The 24,253-nt window shown below is 50.6% G+C and overlaps 1 pseudogene; it reads right to left on the reverse strand.

Moving 5' to 3' along the window:
• Positions 1 to 19,788: 19,788 nt before the first annotated feature.
• Positions 19,789 to 22,529, reverse strand: LOC144126063 (uncharacterized; annotated as a pseudogene).
• Between the last annotated feature and the right edge of the window lie 1,724 nt (positions 22,530 to 24,253).

The following is a 24,253-nucleotide window of genomic DNA, read 5'->3' on the forward strand; positions in this document are numbered from 1 at the left end:
CAGCAAGCAGCAAGCTGCGGAGTGCAGGACAGGAGGAAGATTGCGTGCGAGCGGGCTGGGCATGGGCTAGGCCCCACCATGACACTCACAGAGACGCGCTATGGAGGGGCTTTTGGTGCAGGCGGCAATGACAGCATGCGCTGTTCCGGTCCAACCGGGCGCTGCCGCCGGCAAGCTGAGTCGGAACGAAGAGGCGTTTGCAATATGAAGCAATCTTTATCGCTCGCACAACTATAGCGTCGGCTTTCAGGGCTAGTATGTATTTCCTGAATGCAGCCTTAAGAGTGGTGGGTCGCCCGCACTCGATTTGGAGCTTGATAATAGCGTGATTTCGGGATCATTAGAAGGAAACGGGCTTTCAGAGTTTTAGTACAAAGTAAAACGAGTGGATTTTCGAGTGTCAGGATTTCCGCGCCATCTTTCGCCTTTTCTTTGCTACATGAAAATTCAGTTTTAAGATGACCTAGGCTCATCGTCATTCCACCGCTTCTCCTAATTGCGCTCGGAAGACAAGAACCAGATAAGAACAGGGTGTTTTATGCACGACCTCCTTTCCCGCGGCAGGGTGAGACCTGCATGCCTGTTTTCATCGGTTCCTCTGAAGTCACAGGGTTCCCCAAACAATGCTCACATTCCTCGCGTTGAGCTGGCTTATCCCTCAGATATTGCAGTAAATTACACGACAAAAACGCGAATAACAGAGGACGGAAGGGAGAAAGATGCGACATTTTGCACTGAAATACACAGTGGAGATCAGCGGGTCAAACTTGCAGCACCGCTGACAGCTCGAAAAGCTGGCGTAGTGAAGCTTTTCGCTTCAAAACTAGTTTTCATTTCATATTTTAACTACAACTAACTCAGCGTCCACAAAAGTTGATGTTAGTGGTTATTGATTAATAAAATAACAATGGAAGAAAAATATGTTGCTAGTCGCAGCATCGGCCATCGAAACCTGAGCTGCGACTAGCGAGAATAAAAGGACAGGGAGACGACAGGGAGAGAGAAAGAGAGGGGGCGCGATAGTAAGAAAATTTAGGGGTAGGAAATAATATACAATCTGTGCAAATACAGAATATGAAAATAAATGAGGAATGCTGCGCACAACAAAGGCGGGACAAAGGCAAGACAAGCGCTGACTAGCAACTGAAATGCTGACTAGAACGAGAAATGTTAATATATAGTGAACGGAAACAATAAAATATAAAAACAGAAAACAACTGCAAAAGGGTAAACAACCTATGACACGTGCAAGTCAAGATATTGAATTTCGTTCGCACTTAAAGTGAGAGAAGGATTGCTGATGCACTTTTCTCCAAGATTATGGATGTGATATGATTCCACAATTTCGCGCGTCACCTTGTTCTTATAATAGAACAGCACTGCTGTATTCTTGCACAGCGGTTCGCATTTGCATTTTTTGCACTGAAGAATAAGGAGGATAAACTTTATTGCCGTCGACCAAGGTAGCAGTTGGGGTGGGGTTATAGCGCCATCAGGTGGCCATGAGACCGTGGCGTTCGGCGACTTCCAGAGCTCTTGTCCCAACCCGGACCTGTGTGTCCGAGTCGGAACTTAGCATTGCGGCCTCCCACTGGTCTGTATTCGAGAGCTGCAAACCTCGCAGAGGCGAGAAACTTTGTCCAACGAAAGGCCTAAATTGCAAATAAGACAACACTGGGAACTCGACTGTTTGCTTCTTGCAAGCGGGCCCTGGCGCCTGTGCAGTGCGCCGGGAACGCGTTAAACGCGACGAACGCGAGGGCCGCGAGTGGAAGAAGGCCAGGTATGCACGTGAGCGTATAGACGTCCAACCAGGCATTCGACTGTGAAGCGTGAAAACGGGCCTTCCAATCCATACCTCTCAATCGCTAAATCCAATCAGCTTTCGGTGATTAATACGTCAAGCCTTTAAGCTTAAAGTTACAGTTAAATTTGAAATTGGTTTTTTGAGGAAAAGAAATAGCGCAGTATCTGTTTCACATCTCGGTGGACACCTGAACCACGCCGTGAGGGACGGAATAGAGGAGGAAGTGCGAGAAGAAAGCAAGAGGTGCCGTAGTAGGGGCTACCACCACGGGCTGCGGCACCTGCATATGGCAATATGTTCTGCCCTTCCTTCATGGACACACTGCCGAACTCCTCCTTGGGGATAGAGAGAGAAAGAAACACTTCATTGTAGATGAGGAATTTGGGGCACACCCTTGAGTTCCCGCACGCCCCACTTCACTGAAGTGTTTATCTCCCTAAGGTCGACAACACTGGCAGCCCGGCCAGTGGCGATGGTCTGCACGGCCAGGTACTCCGAGCGCAGCAGGGTCTCCCAGTCCTCCCAGGTCTTGCGGTCATCTAGGCCATGCGGGAGAGGATGCGCCAGGCAGAGGGAGAGTATGTAGCTTAAGAGGTTCCTCAGTTAGGAAGAAGGAAAGGCTGGGAGGCAATATCCCTAAAGTACGCAAAACTACAGAACTTGGGGATATCGCCTTCCAGCCTTTCTCCCTGCCTAAACGGGGAATCCCGCAAGGGGAGGTCCTATCACCTTTACTTTAACATTGCCCTAGCGCCACTGGCCAAAGCCCTTGCTGCTATCCCAGGGCTCCACACAGCCATATACGCAGATGATATAGCCCTCTGGACAACGGGAGGATCCCTTGGAACAGCCTAGGATATCTTGCAATCTGCCATAGACATCACCACCGCCCATTTAGCAAACACAGGCTTCCATCGCTGTCCAACTAAAACGGAACTATTGCAGCTGAAACCCCTCCCCAGTAGCTCCCCCCCCCCCATTGAGCTGGACATGTACGGGAATCCAGTGCCCATTGTGTCTCGGGTGATGATTCTCGGCATTCTCATTAACAATACACTCGATGCAACCGCCACCCTTCACATCTTGCAAAGACAGACCAAACAGGTCGCTGCACTAATAAGGCGCGTGGCCGCACGCAATCATCGGTTGTCTGAACGCGAGAGCCCCAATGTGAACAATGCATTAATATCCGCATTAGACACCACCTCCCACACCACATACTCACTCAGCGCCAAACACATCAGGCAGACATCCTAATACGCACGACTGTCACCTCCACCCTACGTCTTCCACGGACGGTTAGCACGAAACGTCTCCTGGCCACTGGTACCCACAATGCCGTGATCGAATTAGTAGAGGCTCAACGCACCAACCAATTAGACCGCCTGAGTCGCACGGAAACAGGACAACGCCTACTGCCGCAGCTCCGTCTCATTCCAGCCATTCTCATGCCAACGAGCCCTACATATTACATGATTTCTCGGTGCCTGAAACAATGTTCTCGGCTAAGGCGATGCTAGCTGTCCAGAAGAACTTTGTTCCGACCCAGGATAAATCGGACCAAAAAAAACTCGGCCCTGCATTTAATTGAAGAACCGAACCTTGACCGACTCAGAGCAGGAGTGAAAAGAGCGAAAGGCATTTGTTTAAGTCTTTTTCTCAGTCAATACTCATAAGGCTGACTTGTCATCTCGCGCGATTGTGACGGAGAAGGGTACTTGGCAATGTGAAGTCTCCGGATACCTACCGAAGCATTTGGCTTCGCTGGTTATTACTGACACTTTTAGGGCTCACAGCTCTGAGAGCATCGTAAAATTTCTTCAGCATGATAATCCAGGGCCCTGTAATGTATTTAGTTAGACGTGGATGATTTCTTTTACTCTCTCCCTCGCAATGAAATGATGAGTGCGGTGGAAAGATGCATCACAGCAGACAACGATGAAGAATCTATAAGGGCTTGTGGCATATCAGTAGCTAGCTTCCATGAATTACTATCATTTTATGTAAAGGCTACATTCATTGAATGGGATGGTAAGCTTTTCACGCAAAAAGCGGGTGTTTCCATTGGTTCCACGGTGGCACCGGTGTTAAGTGACATCTTTTTATCTTTCGTAGATCGGAGTATTCAAGCAAACTTGGCCGGGATGGCGTCGCGGATTTTCCGTTACGTTGACATTTTCTTAATCTTTGTTGATAAAACTAATTTTCCAAGACATTTGAGTGATGTTCTGAAAGCGTTTAAAGAAAATGCTTATGGTCTGCAATTCACCACAGAGGTTACGGCCGATAACACGCTGCAGTTTTTAGATTTGAGGCTGGAAGTTCATACAAGACATATTTGCTGGGAATACTTGCCAAGGGCCGGCAAGCCGTTGTTGAACTACATGTCACATTATTCTAAAATAGTAAAAACAGGAATTGTTGTCTCATCGTTGTTTTCTGCTTTGTCCAAATCTTGTGACCATTTGACTGATCAGAGCTTCAACGAACAGGCTAAAAGATTAAGAGAAGCAGGTTACCCGAATGATGCCATCTTGTTGGGCTGCAGCAAGATAGCCAAAAACTCAAGACCTAAGAAAAAGTGGTGGGTTCGTGTCCGCGAAGGTCGTGGGTTCAAGTCCCGTTTTTGAAAAATATTGCGTATACAAATAAAGAAGTTTATCGGCAAGAACAAGATTATAAGCCCTATTCTGCAAGGGTTTACACAGAATGGATGAACAGGATTCGCCGCTCTTGTGCTAATCCTAACTATAAACAGAACCTTCCACGACAACAAGATTGCTATAGTTGTGTACTTAGACGTAAAAACGGCATTTGATACAGTTAATCATACAATTCTTGTAGGTGAACGCTTTAAGTATGAATTTAGAGGGAAAATATCAAAATTTTTCAATAGTTACCTTTCAAACCACATTCAGCATGTGGTGATGAATGACGTGATCTCTGAGGCACATGTCGTGTTAACTAGGGGCCCGCAGGGATCAGTTCAAGGATCAATTTTGTTTTTGTTATCCGTGAATGTTTTTCCAACCATATTAAAGTATTGACACATGTGATAGAAGAGGAGGACGAAGGGAACTCAGGCGATAGAAGCAGAGGACGAAGAAAATCTTGCTGCTCTGTGCTCGCTCTACCGGCTGTGTAGCTCCTTGGTCCCCGAGTGTTTTTGGTGTACTATTCGTTACAAATCTGGTGGAGGCAGTGCTGGGTACGCTTCCAGACCCGCGCAGCCCATCTGTGATCACAGATCTCACCCCGGTCCACCAGCGCCGCGGCCGCCGCCTGCGAGGAGAGTCCCCAGAGTTCGGACCCCTTCCGGCAGCCACCAGGACGACACAGCCTCGGACGTCGGAGGAGCCAGCTGCCATGTCAACTGAGAGTAGGCTCCCAGCTCACATCCTGTGCCAGCAGCCACGAACACCCCCGTCTTTTCATGGCGACGTGTTCGAGGACGCCGAGGACTGGCTCGAGACATTCGAGCGTGTCGCCCGTTACAACGGGTGGAGCGATGAGCGGAAGCTCCACAACGTGTATTTCACTCTCGTAGAGTCGGCGCAGACATGGTTCGAAAACCATGAGGCTTCGTTTCCATCCTGGGAGGCCTTCTGCCGCAACCTGCTCGCCACTTTTCCAAACGCCGACCGTCGGGAGCAAGCTGAAGCTGCGCTACACTCGCGCAACCAGCGCCCGAACGAAAGTGTCCGCATGTTCTTTGAGGACATGACCCGCCTTCTCAAACGCGCGGACCCCTCTATGTCGGAAGACAAGAAGCTTCGCCATTTAATGCGTGGTGTCAAGCAGGAGCTATTCGCGGGACTCGTGCGCAGCCCACCGCGCACTGTGGCCGAGTTTCTCAGCGAGGCGGCCACCATGGAGAAGACTCTACAGCAACGAGCCCGCCAATACAATCGTGACGTCAACGCCTTCGGGCCAGACACCTGTTCTATGCATCTCGGAAGCGCCCCGGACGACTTACGCGAACTCATCCGTTCCGTCGTCCGGGAGGAACTCCAAGCCCTTCGGACGCCTTCTAACATGCCATCCTTCGCGTCGCTGACTGACGTCGTCCGCGACGAGGTGCGCCTCGCAGCCCAACAACAAGCATCTGAGGTACCCCTCCAGCTTGACGCAAGACCCACGTACGCGTCTGTACTCCGTCACGCTCCGACGTCGGGCTACACCATCAATGCCGCGGCTCCATCAGTGCGGCCACCGGGTCCCCCTCGTGACCCCGCTCTGCCAGCTTACGAGCGGACGCGTAAGAATCAAGTGTGGCGGGCCCCAGACCGTCGGCCCCTCTGTTATCATTGTGGCGAGGCGGGTCACCTTTATAGGGCGTGCCCGTACCGCCACGTGGGCCTGCGGGGTTTCGTCCCGGACGACCCCTGCCCTCGCAATGGAGAAAGGCCACTTGAGATAGCCTCTCACCTATTGGAGCGGCAGAATCTCGTCACATCCGGTCGCCGCGGGTCTCGATCACCGTCCCCAATGCGCTACCGTTCTCCAAGTCCCCGCGGAGCGCAAAGCTATTCCGGACGCCGTTCGCCCAGCCCACGCCGGGAAAACTAATGCCGGCGGCCTCCGGAGGCAAGGCCGCTGCTGTAGGGAAATGTGAAGATCCTCCGCCACCATCACGCCGATACGCCATTTCGCCGGGGGCAGGTAGCGACAGCATCCGACACGCTACCTCCGATTTGTACGTAACAATTGATGGAGTCGACGTCTCCGCCTTACTCGACACCGGTGCCGATTACTCCGTAATGAGCCGTGCCCTCGCCCAAGAATTAAAGAAAGTTTTGACGCGATGGTCTGGGCCGAGCATTCGTACTGCTGGGAGTCACCTGATTACGCTTCCTGGCAAGTGTACTGCAAGGGTCGGCATCCGTGGTTTTCTGTACGTCTGTGAATTCGTGGTACTGTCCGAGTGTTCGAGGGACTTGATCCTGCGCCTCGACTTTCTGCAGACGAACGGCGCTGTCAATGATCTGAACGAAGCCCGGATCACGTTCTCGACGAAACAGGCCGTGGCGCATACCGACAGAGATCCGGGAATCAACGCTCTGCGTATAGTCGACGATGACGTGATGGTGCCACCACGGTCTAGCGTCCTGGTTCTCGTGAGACATGACTTGTTCCACGATTACGAGGGTATCGCGGATAGCCACTTCCCGCTGTTGCTCGCGAAGGGAATAGCCGTCGCTCGAGGCCTCGTCCAGTTGCATAACGGTTGTACTAGTGTCCTACTCACGAACTTCGCCAACGAGGTTCAGCACCTCGCCAGGGACACGGCTGTTGCCTTACTTCACGAAGTTACTGTGTTGCCTGATTTATGCGCCGTCGGGGCCAGCCCTCAAGACGAGGCCGCACCATGCCACGCCCTTCAGACCGTGAAAATCAACCCGGACTTGGCACCTGAGCAGAAGAATCTTCTGTCTGCTCTTCTAGCAGATTTTGCAGATTGCTTCGCCCCCAGCTCCAGGGTCGGTCGTACACCTGTCGCCAAGCATCGCATCATCACAGACGAGGCCACGCCGCCTGTATGCCAGCGCCCATACCGTGTTTCTCCTAAGGAACGCGAAGCCATTAAAACGCAAGTCGATGAAATGCTTCCAGACGATGTTATTCAGCCGTCAACAAGCCCATGGGCGTCGCCCGTGGTCCTCGTCAAAAAGAAAGACGGCACCTTGAGATTCTGTGTTGATTACCGGAAACTAAACAACGTGACTAAAAAGGACGTTTATCCGCTTCCCAGGATTGACGATGCCCTCGACCGATTACGTGACGCCAAGTTCTTCTCCTCATTAGATCTCAAAGGCGGATACTGGCAGATAGAGGTGGACCAGAGAGACCGAGAGAAGACGGCTTTCGTGACTCCAGACGGTTTATACGAGTTCAAGGTGCTCCCGTTTGGTCTTTGCTCGGCGCCGGCCACGTTCCAGCGTATGATGGACACCGTTTTATCCGGTCTGAAGTGGCAGTCTTGCTTGGTGTACTTGGACGACGTCGTCATTTTCTCGCCTACCTTCGATCAACACTTGGACCGGCTGCGCATCGTGCTTCGAGCCCTGAAATGCGCGCAACTAACGATCAAGCCCGAGAAATGTCCTTTTGGTTTCACGGAACTTCGCTTCCTTGGCCATGTTGTCAGCGCACAAGGCGTTCTCCCGGACCCCGACAAGACTGCTGCCGTCTCCAGTTTTCCGCGCCCAACCGACAAGAAGGCACTTCGACGTTTTCTGGGCCTCTGTTCTTACTACCGACGCTTTGTGCCCGATTTCTCCAGAATAGCTGACCCGTTGACAGCACTGACTAGAGACGAAATACCCTTTCTGTGGGGAAGCGACCAAGAAGAAGCTTTTCAGGAGCTCCGCAACCGCCTACACAGCCCCCCGATACTCGCCCATTTCGATGAAGACGCCGCCACCGACATACACACCGATGCCAGTAATGTTGGCCTTGGGGCGGTACTTATCCAGTGGCAGGACGGCGTGGAACGCGTTATCGCTTACGCGAGCCGAACACTTTCGCGATCGGAGGCGAACTATTTGACGACAGAGAAAGAATGCCTTGCGGTGATCTGGGCCATCAGCAAGTTTCGTCCATACCTGTACGGACGACCCTTCCGTGTTGTCAGCGACCATCACTCGTTATGCTGGCTGGCAAACCTTAACCTTTTACTTGCCAATGTTCCAAAAGTGGAACATACGATACTTGATTTTTTATTTCCTTCCCCATCTATCACAGCTTTTTCTTTTTGTTTTCGCATACTCACTGATACTTGTAGAGAACATAGCAATTTTAATTTTTATTATCAGCCTATTTAGAAGCTTTGGATAAATGCTCACAAACAAGCATATTTTGCGTTCCTTCAGCGCTATACGTTTGTTGAATTATTTCGCAGGAAAAATGTAATGTTGCAATGAGCAAACCAGAACCAAAATATCGCCATATAGTTAGGTATTACTGTGAAAAAAAATAAAACATGATAAAGACACTCTAGTTTTCAGTTTTTAGAGATTTATGCGAATGTTCCATTTTTGGAACATTGGCGTTTTACGGTGTCAAAAGTAGCGTAGACTCGCGCATGCATTTCGCCGTGTTTTTCTTCTTTTTCGGCATGTTGATGGTGCCCTCTAGGTGTCGTTTTGCACAAACTTGAAGACTATCTTCCCTTGGCATTATTTTGACTGCGCTTTTGCGTGGCACGTGGATGGAGCAGCCTACAACTGCACCGCATAGCTGCTTCAATCGTCGTGAATGTAAGTAGAAAACGACTTCGCGGCTGGTTTTATATTGTAGTACTATACTTCTGAACGCAGTAACTCTCTTTGTAGGTCATGGCACAACGCTTCCTCACACTGGAGGCCGCAATTGACCTTTTCTTCAGCCTTCCCGATGACGAACGCGAAGGTGCGTCTATATGCCAATTGCCGCCTGATGAAGATGGCAATATTACTGATGAGGAGCACGTGAACGAAAATGACTTTTCTGAAGTTGTTCCCGATGATGTTTGCGGGCACGTTGAAGTTATGCAGTGCTGTGATGAAGAAGTTGATTCGCCTACTGCATGTTCGAATCCTGAGCCACGACGAAAGAAACCAGCGCGGAGCCAGTCGACTGCTGGAAAAGGGCGCAAGTCTGCAAACAAGGCTGGAAAAACAAAAACTCCTAAGCGCTCCCTTAGCGCAGTATGGGGTGACCGTGCTACGTTTGACAGAACACTTCCCAGAGAGGACCCTCTGTTGTTGCTAGAGGCATTTCCTGAGCTAGCGGACATGAGCCCATTTATGCTGTTCAGCAAAATTATTTCTCCAGAATATCTTGGTTCACTGGCTGAACTGACTGCAAGGTACGCACTTCAAAAGGGGGAGGAGGTGGACGTCACAGGAGTGGACATAGGTCAGTGTTTCGGTCTCTTACTTTTCAGCGGATATCACTCCGTTCCATCTGAGGACTCGTATTGGAGCACCGCAGAAGACCTTCGTGTGCCTTTAGTCGCGACAGTGATGGCCCGCAATAGGTTCCGGCAGCTGAAAAGGTTTTTTCATGTAGTGGACAACAATCAGTTGAAAGCAGGCGAGAAGATGGGCAAGATTCAGCCGTTTTACGACGAAATCTCCAAATGTTTCCTCCAGTTTGGAGTGTTCCACGAAAGCCTCAGCATTGACGAGTCAATGGTGCCCTATTATGGCCACCACTCGTGCAAAATGTTCATTCGCGGTAAACCTTTTCGATTTGGGTATAAGATATGGATGATGTGCTCTTCGAATGGGTACCCCCTATGCAATGGAAATATATTGCGGGAGAAACGAGAAGGACGAGAAGGCACCTTTCGGGCTGAGGGTTGTTAGCAATATGGCATCGGTCCTGCCCGCTCCTGAACAGCACGAAGTGTACTTTGACAACTTTTTCACTTCGCACGGTCTCCTGACAAAACTGGCTGACCAGGGGATTCGAGCGACGGGGACTGTACGAGATACAAGAACCGGTGGTTGTCCACTGAAGAGCTTGAAAGACGTGGGAAGAGAGGACAGAGGTTCTTTCTACTACAAGTGTGACGGGGTGGTCTACACATGCAGGTGGAACGACAACGCAGTCGTCACAGTTTCTTCAAACCACCTCGGCCATGAGCCTCTTGGAACGGCAAAACGCTTCTCACGACGCGCGAAAAAAAAGGTAGACATTCCTCAACCATATTTGATCAAGAAATACAATGAGGGCATGGGGGGAGTAGATGTTCTCGACCGCTTCCTCGGAAGTTATCGCCCAAGACTTCGAAGCAAAAAATGGTGGTGGAAGCTTTTCAGCAATGGTCTGAACATGGCTGTCGTCGCAGGATGGCTCCTTCACTGCGAGCTTCACAAAGGAACTTATGCCGCCATGACGCACATAGCATTTCGGCGGGACGTCGTCATGTCTTTGCTGCACCTCAAGCAGATAATCACTGTGCGGCCTGGACCTCGGGTTCATCCGAAACGGGAGGATAGAAAAACTGATGGCCACTACATCATCTCAGTAACTCAGGGCAGGTGTGCAGAGTGCAAGAAAAATACCACGAACCAGTGTCAGCAGTGCAAAAAGCGCCTTCACACGAAGTGCTTTGCAGCATACCATGGCTTGTAAAGGGTTCACCGACCTACAGCAAGTAGGATGGAAAAAAGAAATTTTCGCAAGCTTTGTTATAAACATTTATACTTTTGAAAGGCCTTGTATGACGCTAAAATTTATTCTTCTGTTAACATGAGTAAGCAATACACATTTAGCAGCCAATAAAAGTTGTTCTAGACAAATTTTGTGTTTTTCATATGGGAAACGCCAATGTTCCAAAAATGGAACATGCAAAAAAACCTACTAAGTCTTTTTGAATGCGGCTGTATTTTTTTTCATAGTTAATTTAGAAGGCCAATGCAAATTATCAACATCAATTTCAGTTTTTTAACTATTGCTTCATAGTGCGGCGTTTAAAAGGTTAAAGATCCGTCCGGCCGGTTGGCTAGGTAGAGCCTCCGTTTGCAAGAGAACGACGTGACTGTCGTTTACAAGTCGGGCCGGCAGCACCAAGATGCGGATTGCTTATCACGCGCGCCCGTGCACCACGGTCCGCAAGAAATCACCGAAGATCTTCCTTTCATTTGTGCCCTTAGCCCATCCCATGTGGCTCAGCTTCAACGAACGGACCCGGAGCTAGCGCCGCTCATCGAGCACCTGGAAGGTCACAGTGGTCGGGTTCCGCGTGTTTTTCGTCGTGGCCTGCAATCCTTCACCATGCGAAATGGCGTTCTCTACAAGCGCAACTTTGGAAAGTCCACCGAAACATTTTTACTCGTGGTGCCCACCCGGTTACGACATGACATCTTGAGCGCTTGTCACGACGAGCCGTCCGCCGGTCACTTGGGAGTCAGTCGCACGCTGTCAAGGATTCGGGAGAAGTACTATTGGCCCAAATTACTTCCATCAGTGCAGACCTACGTGCGAACCTGCCGCGACTGCCAACGCCGGAAGTCTCCACCCATGAAACCAGCCGGATTTCTTCAGCCAATAGCGCCACCGAAGATCCCTTTTCAACAAGTTGGAGTGGATCTCCTTGGCCCCTTCCCGAAGTCATCCACTGGAAAACGGTGGATCGCAGTTGCGACGGACGACTTGACACGTTATGCTGAGACCACGTCGCTTGCGAGCGGAACTGCTGCCGAAGTAGCCGAGTTTTTTGTCCACAGCATCGTCCTGCGTCATGGCGCCACCCAAGCCAGCTCATCCCACAGACGCAAGCTTACCGACGTTGTGCACGTCGTTCGTATGAAGCCGTACCACGACCGACCACCCGATTGAACTTGAGGCTGACCGCTGTGCCCTGTTCTATGTTGTGATCCTCGTGCCTCACCCTAGCACGCTCGCTTTCTGCTCGTCACTCTAGCGCACGATGGCCGCATCGGGGCGATGCTGCAGGGGAGGGAGCAATGACACAGGTGATAGAAGAGGAGGACGAAGGGAACTCAGGCGATAGAAGCAGAGGACGAAGAAAATCTTCTTCCTGCTCGTGCTCGCTCTACCGGCTGTGTAGCTCCTTGGTCCCCGAGTGTTTTTGGTGTACTATTCGTTACAGTATTCCCAAACAATAATGCACGCCAATGACACTGCTTAGTTTTTATAGGGGACACAATAAACTAGCTTAACAATAAAATAAACGAAGAATTAGAAATTATTCTTAATTAGTGCAGTAACAATGATCTCTCCGTCAGCATTCAGAAAACTAAATACGCTGTATGTAGTTCAAGGAAAAAAAGTTAAACTACAAGGATGTTGCATTGTATTTAAATAGCGTGCCACTACGAGAAGCAAATAACTCCAAATATCTTTGTATACATTTTGATTATGACTGGAAAAATCAAGTAAACAGGTTTGCACAAAGTCAGCTTATGGATGCCATATTTGATGCAAGCACGAGAATGTTTCAATTTTTGCAATGCTTCGCATACAGTACACTGCTTTTATGCAGAGCCAACTAATCTATTGCATAGAGTCATTGGGTAACACGTATCCAATATATGCCGAACCTGTGATCCGGTTGACGAAGAGAGCGGTAAAAATTATTACTTATCCAAAATTATCTGAGTCTAGAAAACCACTCTTTAAATCAACCCGTATTCCGCATTTTCACTCAATATACACTTTAAAGGTAGCGCAGACAATTCACCAAATCTTACAAATCAACGACGACCCACTTGCCCATAGCATATTTATATGGCCTAAAAGGGAAACGAGAGCGGCTAGTGCCAAACATTTCAACTTACGAGTGTGTCGCAATAGTTACTGCCAAAGATTAATTGAGTTTATTGGATTTTTGGTTTAGAATAGTTTACCTGATGATATTAAAGTGAAAAAAACGTGCAATCTATCAAAATGTTCCTGATGAATATGTGAAATTACGGTGTGGTATTTTTTGAGTGTGTGCGTGTGTGAGGATGTGTGTATTGTGTACGCTTATTTTCTTTATCCCTAAACTCTTGAGAATCTTACTTTTTTTATGAACGCAATGTGTCGTCTTCGCCTGTCGCATTTTTAATGTACAGTAGTGTGATGGAACCGTAACTAGCCTTTGGCTACTGGTCCAATATCATTGTGCGTATAGTATCCTTGTACATTCATTTTTTAATGAAAAAATAAACGGCCGGGCGTTGGAGCTTTGTGAAGGCCTTCAGTTCGAGTCCCGCGAATGTCATTGGCACGTCATGATAGTCAAGGACGTCGGCATAGTTTGCCAGTCCCGGAAACTGATGTCACAGTAGCCATGGACGTCGACATAGTTAAGCCTACTCCCCATAACACAAAAATAAAAAAGGAACCGAGCTAGATTGGAAACGAAAAGGATTTCGCATTTCCGCTCTTAAGCAGATTTCAATGCAATCCTGTAATTTTTTTCCTTGTCAGTTCCGCGATTGTTGTCCAAGAGCCATTCACGATCAAGATTAGCAGCAGCAGCAGGACAAATGCCTCTCGCATGCATATTCAATTCACGCTGTGCTTTGCCAGCTGCGACAATCTTATCATTGCAAACTTCTTTAACTCATCCACCCACCTAACTTTCTGCCGGCCCCAGCTACACTTGCCTTCTCTTCGTATCAGTCCGTTACCCTTAACGCTTACGCTTAGCGTTACGCCTAGCTTTCTTTCGCATTACACGCCCAGCCAAAACCCATTCCTTCTCACTCCGCCCGCAAGTGGCGCTAGGCCAGTTCCGGCAGCCGCGTTTTATAGCAGAAAGTGATGAAACTGACCTCCTCAAGTTCGTGTTCCCGGCCATACTTTCGCAGTACGTTAACCTTACTGTTATGACTTGGCCTGCAAGAGACCATGAGACGCCATTCACCGGCGGAGCCACTGGCTACATAAGGAACGGAAGTAATCTGGCGTCGCAATGTAGGACGCCCAAAGGTCTCACATGGTACACGCTTCAGTTGGAACCTGCCGGCGATGCGGGGCGCGTGCCGGGCATTGCTGAACGCTCGCCACGGAGAGGGCACCTTCGTCATCCTCAAGGTGGCTGCCTCGCAACCATATGGCCACCAATGAGGACAAGAGCGTGACCGTGTATGTGATGGAATTCATTCCTACACGCCTATTGGCCACGTGCCCTGCTGCGGCCTAGGGACACTGGGGAGCCTTACTGGTTCAAAAGGCCTGCACCAGAGGCAGTGTGTGTGGACTCGTGGTGACTCGTGGTGTATAATCTCTTTGAAGACGCATCTCTGAGCTCTCTTTGATCCTCTTGTAAATAAAGAATATAACCGTCTCATTTTTTGCGTCATTCATAGAAGACCTCGGAGTATGTGTTCTTTCCAGGCAGAAGCCGGGTGTTGGCTTCGACGATCACTGAGACCCACATCAGTACATTCACCTTCGCGTCTTTTGTAGCGGGAGCTGCACTAGGCTACCAGTCGAGCATTTCACGGTACAGGCGAGACGCCAGTTGTGCGCATGCGCTACCATGGTGCATGCGGGAGGGCAGTTGTGCGCATGCGCCGTTACCATGGCAACCGACGAGGAGGAGGGGGTGCGCCGCGCGATTTGTCGTTTCCCTCCCTCCTTTATCCTTTCCTTTATGGCACGGTTCGGGTGTCCACTGAGATATGCGAGAAGGTTACCGTGCTTTGCGCGCTGGCGGTGCTATCTGGCATGACGTCACATCGCGCGGCTCGCCGCCGTTTGGTATGAAGTCACACCGTTTTCATCACCCGAACCGCGCGTCGTCGCATGCGCAGCATTGCGTATAAAAAGCGGAGATGTAATCGGCGGCTGTATCGCAACGCTTCATATGGATGCACAAAAGGAGAGTCCAGCCACTGCTAAACGGCGGTATAAACAAGAGAAAATTAACTCTTCCGATCCCGAGGTTGTCGCCTGGCAGTTGGCTACTTATCAAAAAGAGAATGAGCGTCAGAAGGCAAAGAGAGCAGCGGAGACGCCCGAACAGGCAGAGGAACGCCTTGCAAAGCGGAGACGCCCGACTGCCGAGCGTAATAGACACTGCATAGCCGCTGAGATGGAGCCTGTATGGAAGGCGTCAGTCAACGGCAACCAACCGAAGAGGATGTGAAGGCCCGTCGTGTGACAGATCACGCTATTCGAGTTTCCGAAGGTTCATCTTCGACCTGGACATTTCAAGCGGACATGTATCTGATTGCTAAACATACAGTGCCAACAACAAGCTCAGCAAGGGAAACGTGCCTTCCGCTACGTATATCCTTGCATAGCGGAGCTAAGCCACTGCCAATTTTTTTTTAAAGCGAAAGTTTTACTGGTCGCGAACTTGCAATTTCGCCTTGGCGGAGCTTCGAGGAGGCGCATGACGTCACAACGCGTACCTCGCCGGGGAGCCGAACCGGTCTTGCCGGGCCGGTGGCGGCTGGCGCACTCGGCGCGAAATAGAGACAAGCTCAAAGTCACCGCCAGTGCGGTCAGAGTGCGCCGATGCCGCCGAACGCGTCGGCGGTCAAGCGCAATGTCTCGCTTTGCCGACTTTAGGTCGCCATGCAGCACGCGCGCGCGCCTTACGCCGGAGTATAAACGCGCCTTAGCAGAGCCTGCGCTTAACCGCTAACCATCGTATTAGGTGGCGGCATCTATGGGAGCCACTGAAACCCCCCGCACACTCACTGAATAAAAAAGAACCTGTCCGTGGCTGGGAATCGAATATAGGGCCTATGGCGTTTGAGGCGAAGACGCTGCCACTCCGCCACGGCAGCTCAAGTTTATCTGTGAATAAAGGCGCATCTAGTGAATGCACTCTTTCGATGCAGATCTCGCCGCGCTTTCGCTACATATATCCTGGCCTAACAGTGCTAGGCCATAATAATATTAATTAATATTTGGTTTTTTTGGGGAAAGGAAATGGCGCAGTATCTGTCTCATATATCGTTGGACACCTGAACCGCGCCTTAAGGGAAGGGACAAGGGAGGGAGTGAAAGAAGAAGGGAAGGAGGTGCCGTAGTGGAGGGCTTCGGAATAATTTCGACCACCTGGGGATCTTTACCGTGCACTGACATCGCACAGCACACGGGCGCCTTAGCGTTTTTCCTCCATAAAAGCGCATCCGCCGCGGTCGGGTTCGAACACGGGAAGCTAGGCCATAAGCAATTTCCATAAGCATAAGCATGGAAGCTCCAGGGCGCTTTTCCCGCGTCCTGAAATGCACTGGTCGATGCCCCCTTTCTCAGTCTGATAGCCTTCATCTTCGTCTCCACCGACGCTCTCGGCTCGCTGAGGTGAGCGCTCTCAGACGCCTTTGCGCCCTGCCGTGTACGTCGATGAGGCGCGCCGAGGGTACAACCTGAATCACTGCTCCAACATATTGCCTCCTTACAGCCCGCCTTACCCACAATATTGTGTGCAGCCGCCGCTGTGGCTGACTGGTTATGGCACTCGGCTGCTGGCCCGAAAGATGCGGGCTCGATCTAGGCCGCGGCGGTCGAATTTCGATAGAGGCGAAATTCTAGAGGCCCTTGTACTGTACGATGTCAGTGCACGTTAAAGAACCCCAGGTGGTCGAAATTCCCCAAGCCTTTCACTACGGCGTCTCTCATAGCCTGAGTCGCTTTAGGACGTTAAACCCCTATAAACCATAAACAATATTGTGCGTCGTTTGGGTCGCCTGCATTGATGCCATTCCGATGGGTTCCCTGACACTCCTCACCTTCTGTAGCACTCTCCGGGCTATGCATACCTGCGGAGCTTTATGTTATACCACACCTCTGCCTCCTATTTTTCCTTAAGGGTGTGGCTGACGGGCACGTCAGCTCCGGCGCCCAACATGCGCCCCCGTCTTTAGATCTAGTTAGGCACCTCGGGTGAGAACTTCCACTATCTATTTCTTCAACTGTGGCTCGGTTTGGGGGCATCAATTCAATTCTTTTGCCCTTATTCTTAATAAGACAACTATAGTGGGACGGTTGACTTATGGTATCACGGAACCATCTAGTGGACATTTAATTACCGCATGTTTTCTTATCCAGCGCGGCAAGATATAGCTGCTTATTTAGCACACCTTACAGCATTATTCACAGCATCCAATCAGATTTTTTTTTATTTCTTTATTTAAGCTCTTCCAAAGCGTTCCACCAAACTGTTAATTAAAATGAACTTGTTAGCAGCTCAAACCGTTAAACTATGGAGATACCTATGCAATTATGACGTCTAAATGCGAGAGCAAGTATAACTTGGTCACGGTGTCAGTGGACACCTGAATCGCGCTATAAGTATGCAGTGGCGTTCGCCTATAGAACTAGAGACAGTCATGCGCCTTTCCTATTCTGACAACCAGCGGAAGGTTAATACTCCGCACATTTTGATCATTTTGATTTTGATCAGATCGACATGCCCATGCACATGAGATCACACATCACGACTTACCCAGTATCAAAGCGCATGGATGAGGAATACAATAGAGTACGCAGACTAGCCAGAGCTAGACCCCTCTCTAAGCGTTGGGATAGAAGCAAGGACACGACCTACGTCCATGAGGCTGGACCCGTTATCGGGGTCGCGATAATTGCGGGAGTTTCACCCCGAGGGGATATAATTGCAAGCAGCCTTATCCAAGCGGGGGATACCACATAATCTGAAGAAGCAGCTATCGCACTAGCGATATCAAAGAACAGCGAGGCAACTGCTATGTCCGACTCACAAGCAGCGGCGCGCAATTACCTCAGAGGTCGCGTTCGCGCTCCGTGTTGTGAAATTTTGGAAACGTCTTATCCTTCCAATCCTTTCAAAGTCCAGATTTCCTGGCCGCCAGGGCACCTCTCAACGACGGGCGATGAGGCGGCCAACACAGCTACTCGAGCTCTACTCTTCCGAGCATCCGGCACGCAGCCTCTCTCTGACACAGTTAACAACCCCTCACCGTTACTAAGCTACGCATAAATTAGGGAGTATTATAAGATCATAAGAAGGAAATATCGTCTTCCTCACAAAATTGTTAGCAAATTTGAAGAGCACATAATCAGTCGACTATAAACTAATACTCTGCCAAATCCCTAATTGATGAGTAAATGGTATCCAGATACCTACGATTCGTCCTGCCCTTCGGTGGAGCAGTTGGCACACTCTTTGACAGAGTTTGGGAATGTCAAGAAAACTCAGTCTTGGACAGCAATCCCGATCCGACATATGAGCGCTGGGAGGCAACCCTTTATAGCCACAGTTATATCGCGATTTTGAGGTACGGGGCTTGCCCGCCGCGGTGGCTCATTGGTTAGGGCGCTCGGCTACTGATCCGGAGTGCCCGTGTTCGAACCAGACCGCGGCGGCTACGTCTTTATGGAGGCAAAACTCTAAGGCACCTGTGTGCTATGCGAAGTCAGTGCACGTTAAAGATCCCCAGGTGGTTGAAATTTTTCCAGAGCCCCCCACAACGGCACCTCTTTCTTCCTTTCTTCTTTCACTACCTCATTTATTCCTTCTCTTACGGCGTGTATAAGGTGTCCAACGATATATGAGACAGGTACTGCGCCATTCCTTTCCCCAAAAAAACAACCAATTACGTGGCTTAGGGGACGCTGGCGGATATTGCTTCATGATGCCCTCAAATGACCCTCGTCATTTGAGGGCCGCGCTTCGCCCACGGGTGGTCGAATGTGGCTCTCGGGCCACATTATGTTTATCTGCCGACAACTGCAACCACAGACCCAAGGGGCCCTCGCGGACTTGGAGGGGTGGGAGGTCGTGGTCTATAGCTCCGATCCGGCGTTGCTCCTGAGGCTAGTGCAATGGACGGAGAATGTCACCGTCAGGCATGGGCTGAAGGCCACCTCCCACGACCAGGAGCCAGCTCATATCTTAAAGTTTGAACTATAAGAGCTCCGCCAGTAATAATGTTTTCAACATCATCATCACCCTCACCCACGTGTTTCCAGTGTAACTGGCTCGCGGGGTGAGTGGAGGCCTCAATCGCGCTCTAAGTAAGCGGTGGCATACACCTACTATGACGCTCTTATGCGCCTTTCCTTTTCTGAAAACGAGCGGAAGGTGTTCTTTTGGCACAAGGGCACCTATGGCCAATGATCGCCATGGCACAATTAAGGTATTTTCGACTTCTCAAGGTGGAGTCAAAGATCGATTTCCTAATCATTGCACCTTTAATAAGCCGAGCACCAGACCAGGCGAAAGCTTGTACCCATTGCGTCACCGGTGGGTACCCGGCGGCACTGGGATCGAACCCCGCACCTCCCGCATACGAGGCGGATGTTTCCCATTTGGCCACCGCTGCGCTACGATGATGATTATAGGGTTATGTAATGATGATGATGAAAGTAACGATGATGATAGCGAGAGAGAAAAAAATGGCACTGCGTTGTTCAGCTAGGCCAGGATATGCGTAGCGAGAGCTATGTTGTGAGAGCGTGGCTGTGGCGAGATGACTGAAGTGAAGGCTTGAGGAGTTTACTGACAGCTTTTATTGCTGTCGACCCATGAAACCACTTGGCTACAGCGCGACAGCACGGCTCGAAAAAGTTTCCACAAGTTCACGGCATGTCAGACAGGCTGACAGCTGCTCCGTCGACCCACTGGCTAAAAGCGGGAACGGAGGGAACCATGGCAGGAGCTTGGCCGCTCCAGCTCCAAGCAACGCGCAGGGCACTGCATCACATCGATCGCCAGCACCGCGCACCGGACGGCGCCTCGCTTCTGCAGCGTCTGCGCTCGCATCCCCACTCAAGAATGGGCGCGGCGCTGCAGGAGTACGAGCGCCTAACTGATGCCGCCGCCCCCTACGGACCCTGCCCGCCCTGGCCAGCTGCCTCGGAGATGCAGCGAGACATCGTCGGCATCGCGGGAAAGCGGAGCACACCCCTCTGCGCTGTGCAGCAGCTGACCAGAGCCGTCATACACGAGGAACTCCGGGACTACCTCCTCGTGTATACAGACGGCTCAGTGGTCAGAGACAGCTGCTCCCTCGCAGCGGCGGCCACCATCCCCGCCCTGCGGCTGCACAGCCAGACGCACGCAGCATTCCTGGGCTCGTCCACCACCGCAGAACTGCTCGGACTGCAGCTCGGGGTGGACCTGTTGCTCACAATCTCCCCCCCCGCCACCCAGGAGTGCTCTGCTGTGTGACTCCCGCTCCGCCCTCACCCGCCTGCAGTGCAACGGCCGTGGCACACCACTCGTGCGAGCCATCCGCTCCGGCATCGCGCGGCTCGCGCAACAAGGATGCGTTGTGCGGGCCCAGTGGGTGCCAGGCCACTGCGGCATTGCGGGCAACGAAGAGGCCGACAGTCTCGCGACCGCCGCCCACCAGCTGCCAGCCAGTGACCACCCCCTCTCGCTGGAGGATGTGCGTGCGGTGATCCAGGAACATCTCCGACAGCAGCACCCGGACCCGCGCATCGCCGGAGGTGAGCGCTTACCCAGCCTCAACGGCTGCCGTGCCCTTTCGCGGCAGCAACGCGCAATGATCCTCCGCGCGCGCGTTGGTTGCGTGTGGCCCGGGATACGACGGGTGCGACACGGAATCGCGACGAGTGATGTGTGTGATGGATGCGGTGCAGTGCAGACAATGGAGCACCTACTCCTACGCTGCACCGCGTTCGCTGACGCATATGCTCGCGGCCTACAGAGCGCTGGGCATCTTCCCGGACTCGCTCGAGACGCTCCTGTGGCCGCAAGGCAGTGCGCGCACCCGCGAGCGAACCTTGGTGAGCCTGTGTGTATTTCTCGAACAGGCGGGCTTGACGTCCCGCCTGTTCTGCGCCAGGTAGTACAGTGCTGTGACTGAACGCTTCGTGTGTGCTACCTCGGACGCTCTAACAGCTGGGCGCCCCACACCAGCTGTTGTGTGCAAAGTGCGGCGCGCGTGTGACCAATGACTGCCGAGTTTCCCGTCATCAGCACACGCGCGCCGCGAAGACAACTGACTTTTTGACTGTTTGTGTAAATAATGTATATAGTATATTTATTTTGCATTTATAGTGTTCACTTTTAATGTTTTTATGCAGTGCATATCTATTTTATGTAGTGTACTATTTACCTCCCCCCATGTATTTCTTCTGTCCCCTCACCTCTTTTATTTCATTTCTCCCACCTGCCTGCTATCCTTTCTTTCCGCTGCCCCAGCTCAGGTGCCGCCGCACGTGATGGCAGATGCCGGGGCTAGCAAAAATCTTTTACCTTCCTTTTATGTTATTTTAAATAAATCACTACCACCACCACCACCATGAGGGAGGCGATGCTGGAAAGGTGTCGCCATCTGTCGTGCGGCTGGTGAAATGAAACTGGGCACATCCGGCCCCACATTTTTGATCAAAGCCCTTTTTGATGAGCGCAAAAGGCAAGGAAACTCTAGGCATGGGCAATAGGCAAGGTGGCAAATGGCAATGGCAACTAGAAACAGGCTTGGCAGATTCACAAAAGCACTACATAAATTAAAGGCAAAGACAGACATGAACAACTCTAAACAAAGCGAAAAAGGAACAAACACAGCACTTTCACAGGTCCATTTCCTAGTTCTGGAGATAGGTGGGCCGTGTGCACTGCCTGACGAGACGCTGCAAGTGATTAACCGCTTGCCTGTGGCAATGCTCTTCTGCTGTTCCGTAGCCGAGGTTGCCAACACAGCTTGTCTTGAAGCGGCTTGTCGCTGACCATTGCAGTTTGGCAGCGGCAGTGTTCTACGAGGAGTCTTAACGGGAGTCTTTGTATTTGCGGCTGCTTTGGCTGTCGGCGGCTGCAGCTGAGACTTGAGTCGGTGGATCTCTTGGTCCTTCTTTTTCAGCTGAAAGCTCAGGCGGCGATTCTCCTGAACGAGACGTTCGAGCTGCTTACAACGTTTCGGAAACTCCGCACTGGAACCACTAGGCTGACTACTGGTCAGTCGGGACTTAGAAGGATGAAGCTTTACTGATGTGGCAATATCTGATGGTTGCCTCTGGGCGGCCTTGATTTTCTTAGTTTTGTCTTCTTTTTCCTTCAGCTGCATTTCAAGTCTGACACACTTTTGCTTCAAGCCACCCTCTCCTCTCTTACGCTCTTCAACGACTACTGCCTTGTCCTTGGCTGCTTTAGTGAACTTGTCACGCTGTCTTGACTCGCGAGTAGTATTCCTCAAGGTGATTTACCTTTGCCTTGAAACACTGGTTTTCCGCACGGAACTGTACGTTCCACCCTCTTCTGCAGAGGTGTCGCTTCTTGGCAGCGTTTCTCTGTGACCATCCGAGCCGACCGTAGGAAACAAAAAATAAACCATAGCGAAATTTATTGGTCGTATGTAAATTAGTATTGGCGGTATAATTTCTCTGTGGATTGTGTCTGCATTTGTACTAGACCAATACAGAAACCGATACACCTTATTGATCAATACATATATGTCTTATAGGATATGGTATTGACTGTATCGGTCTATGATGGGCTGTAACGAAAAGTACTAGACCAATAGAGAATCGAGTACACCTTATCGACTCATACATATTTGCCGCATAGACCAATACCCATTGTCCATGGGACTGACAGACTGATATGCATCATTCAAGGCTCCTACGAGACCAGTCGGTTTGTGGTTCTAGTTGTTTTTCATTGCTTCGTTCTCCAGCTCAGGCTCTGATCTCAAAATCAACACATGCCGATCCCATGGCGCTCATTAAGCATTGCAGTAACGTAAATTATTTGCCACCTTAAGGATAAGGTACGCTGAGGCAAACAGAAAAAATGCCGCCTCACGTCCCAGAGGATCCGGCGCGCAACGCTTTTGAACAAACTATGTTCTAGTTTGTAGAAGTGCCCGCAGCGGAGAGACGGTCGCACGGCGCTCACATCGGGTAAGGTTACGAGAGGAATACATTTTTCCCGTCTCTCCCAAACAAGAAATAAAGCAAACAAGAAAGAAAAATGATCAGCTATCGTGGTTTCCCGCATGCCGACACTCCAGTGTAGGACGGTAGGACCGTATGATAACAGTGAGTAAAACGTTTTTTCTATTTTGCGTTTTATAGGCAAATATGCAAAAACCCACGCTGAGACCACACTGAGTCTTGTTTTATGTTAATAACAATTTTTTCCAGTTATTGGCTGAGTTTTATCTACAGTCTAGCGAAACGGTAGCGAAAACGCAGTCGAAGGAGGGCAACATTGGGTAGCTATTTTGGTATTTTTTAGTTTTCCGGTGCGCACGTCAGTAGCGTAAGTTTGTCGCGGTGTGCGCTGAATATAATAATAATTGGTTTTGGGGGAAAACAAATGACCCCGCCGCGGTGGCTCAGTGATTGGGGCGCTCGGCTACCGATCCGGAGTTCCTGTGTTCGAACCCGACCGCGGCGGATGCGTTTTTACGGAGGAAAAACGCTAAGGCGCCCGTGTGCTGTGCGCTATGCGATGTCAGTGCACGTAAAAGATCCCTAGATGGTCTAAATTAATCCGGGGCCCTCCTCTACGGCAACTCTTTCTTTTTTCTTCTTTCACTCCCTCCTTTATCCCTTCCCCTACGGCGCGGTTCAGGTGTCCAATGGTATATGAGACAGATACCGTGCCATTTCCTTTCCCCCAAAACCAATTATTATTATTATTAAAGGTGGATGTGCGTGTGCGTGCGTGCGTGTGTGTGTGTGTGTGTGTGCGTGTGTGTGTGCGTGTGCGTGTGCGTGTGCGTGTGCGTGTGTGTGTGTGTGTGTGTGTGTGTGTGTGTGTGTGTGTGTGTGTGTGTGTGTGTGTGTGTGTGTGTGTGTGTGTGTGTGTGTGTGTGTGTGTGTGTGTGTGTGTGTGTGTGTGTGTGTGTGTGTGTGTGTGTGTGTGTGTTTGTGTGTGTGTGTGTGTGTCAAGAAGATTTATAAACAATGCAGTATCGTTTAACACGACAATTACAATAAGTGCTAAGCACAAAATAGACAAAGAACAAGGAAATTTTACAGCTCACTGAATTACCACAGCTCGATGACATTTTACAGCACTGGGTATTCTGA

This window comes from Amblyomma americanum, chromosome 1, assembly GCF_052857255.1.
Source record: "Amblyomma americanum isolate KBUSLIRL-KWMA chromosome 1, ASM5285725v1, whole genome shotgun sequence".
NCBI lineage: Eukaryota > Metazoa > Arthropoda > Arachnida > Ixodida > Ixodidae > Amblyomma > Amblyomma americanum.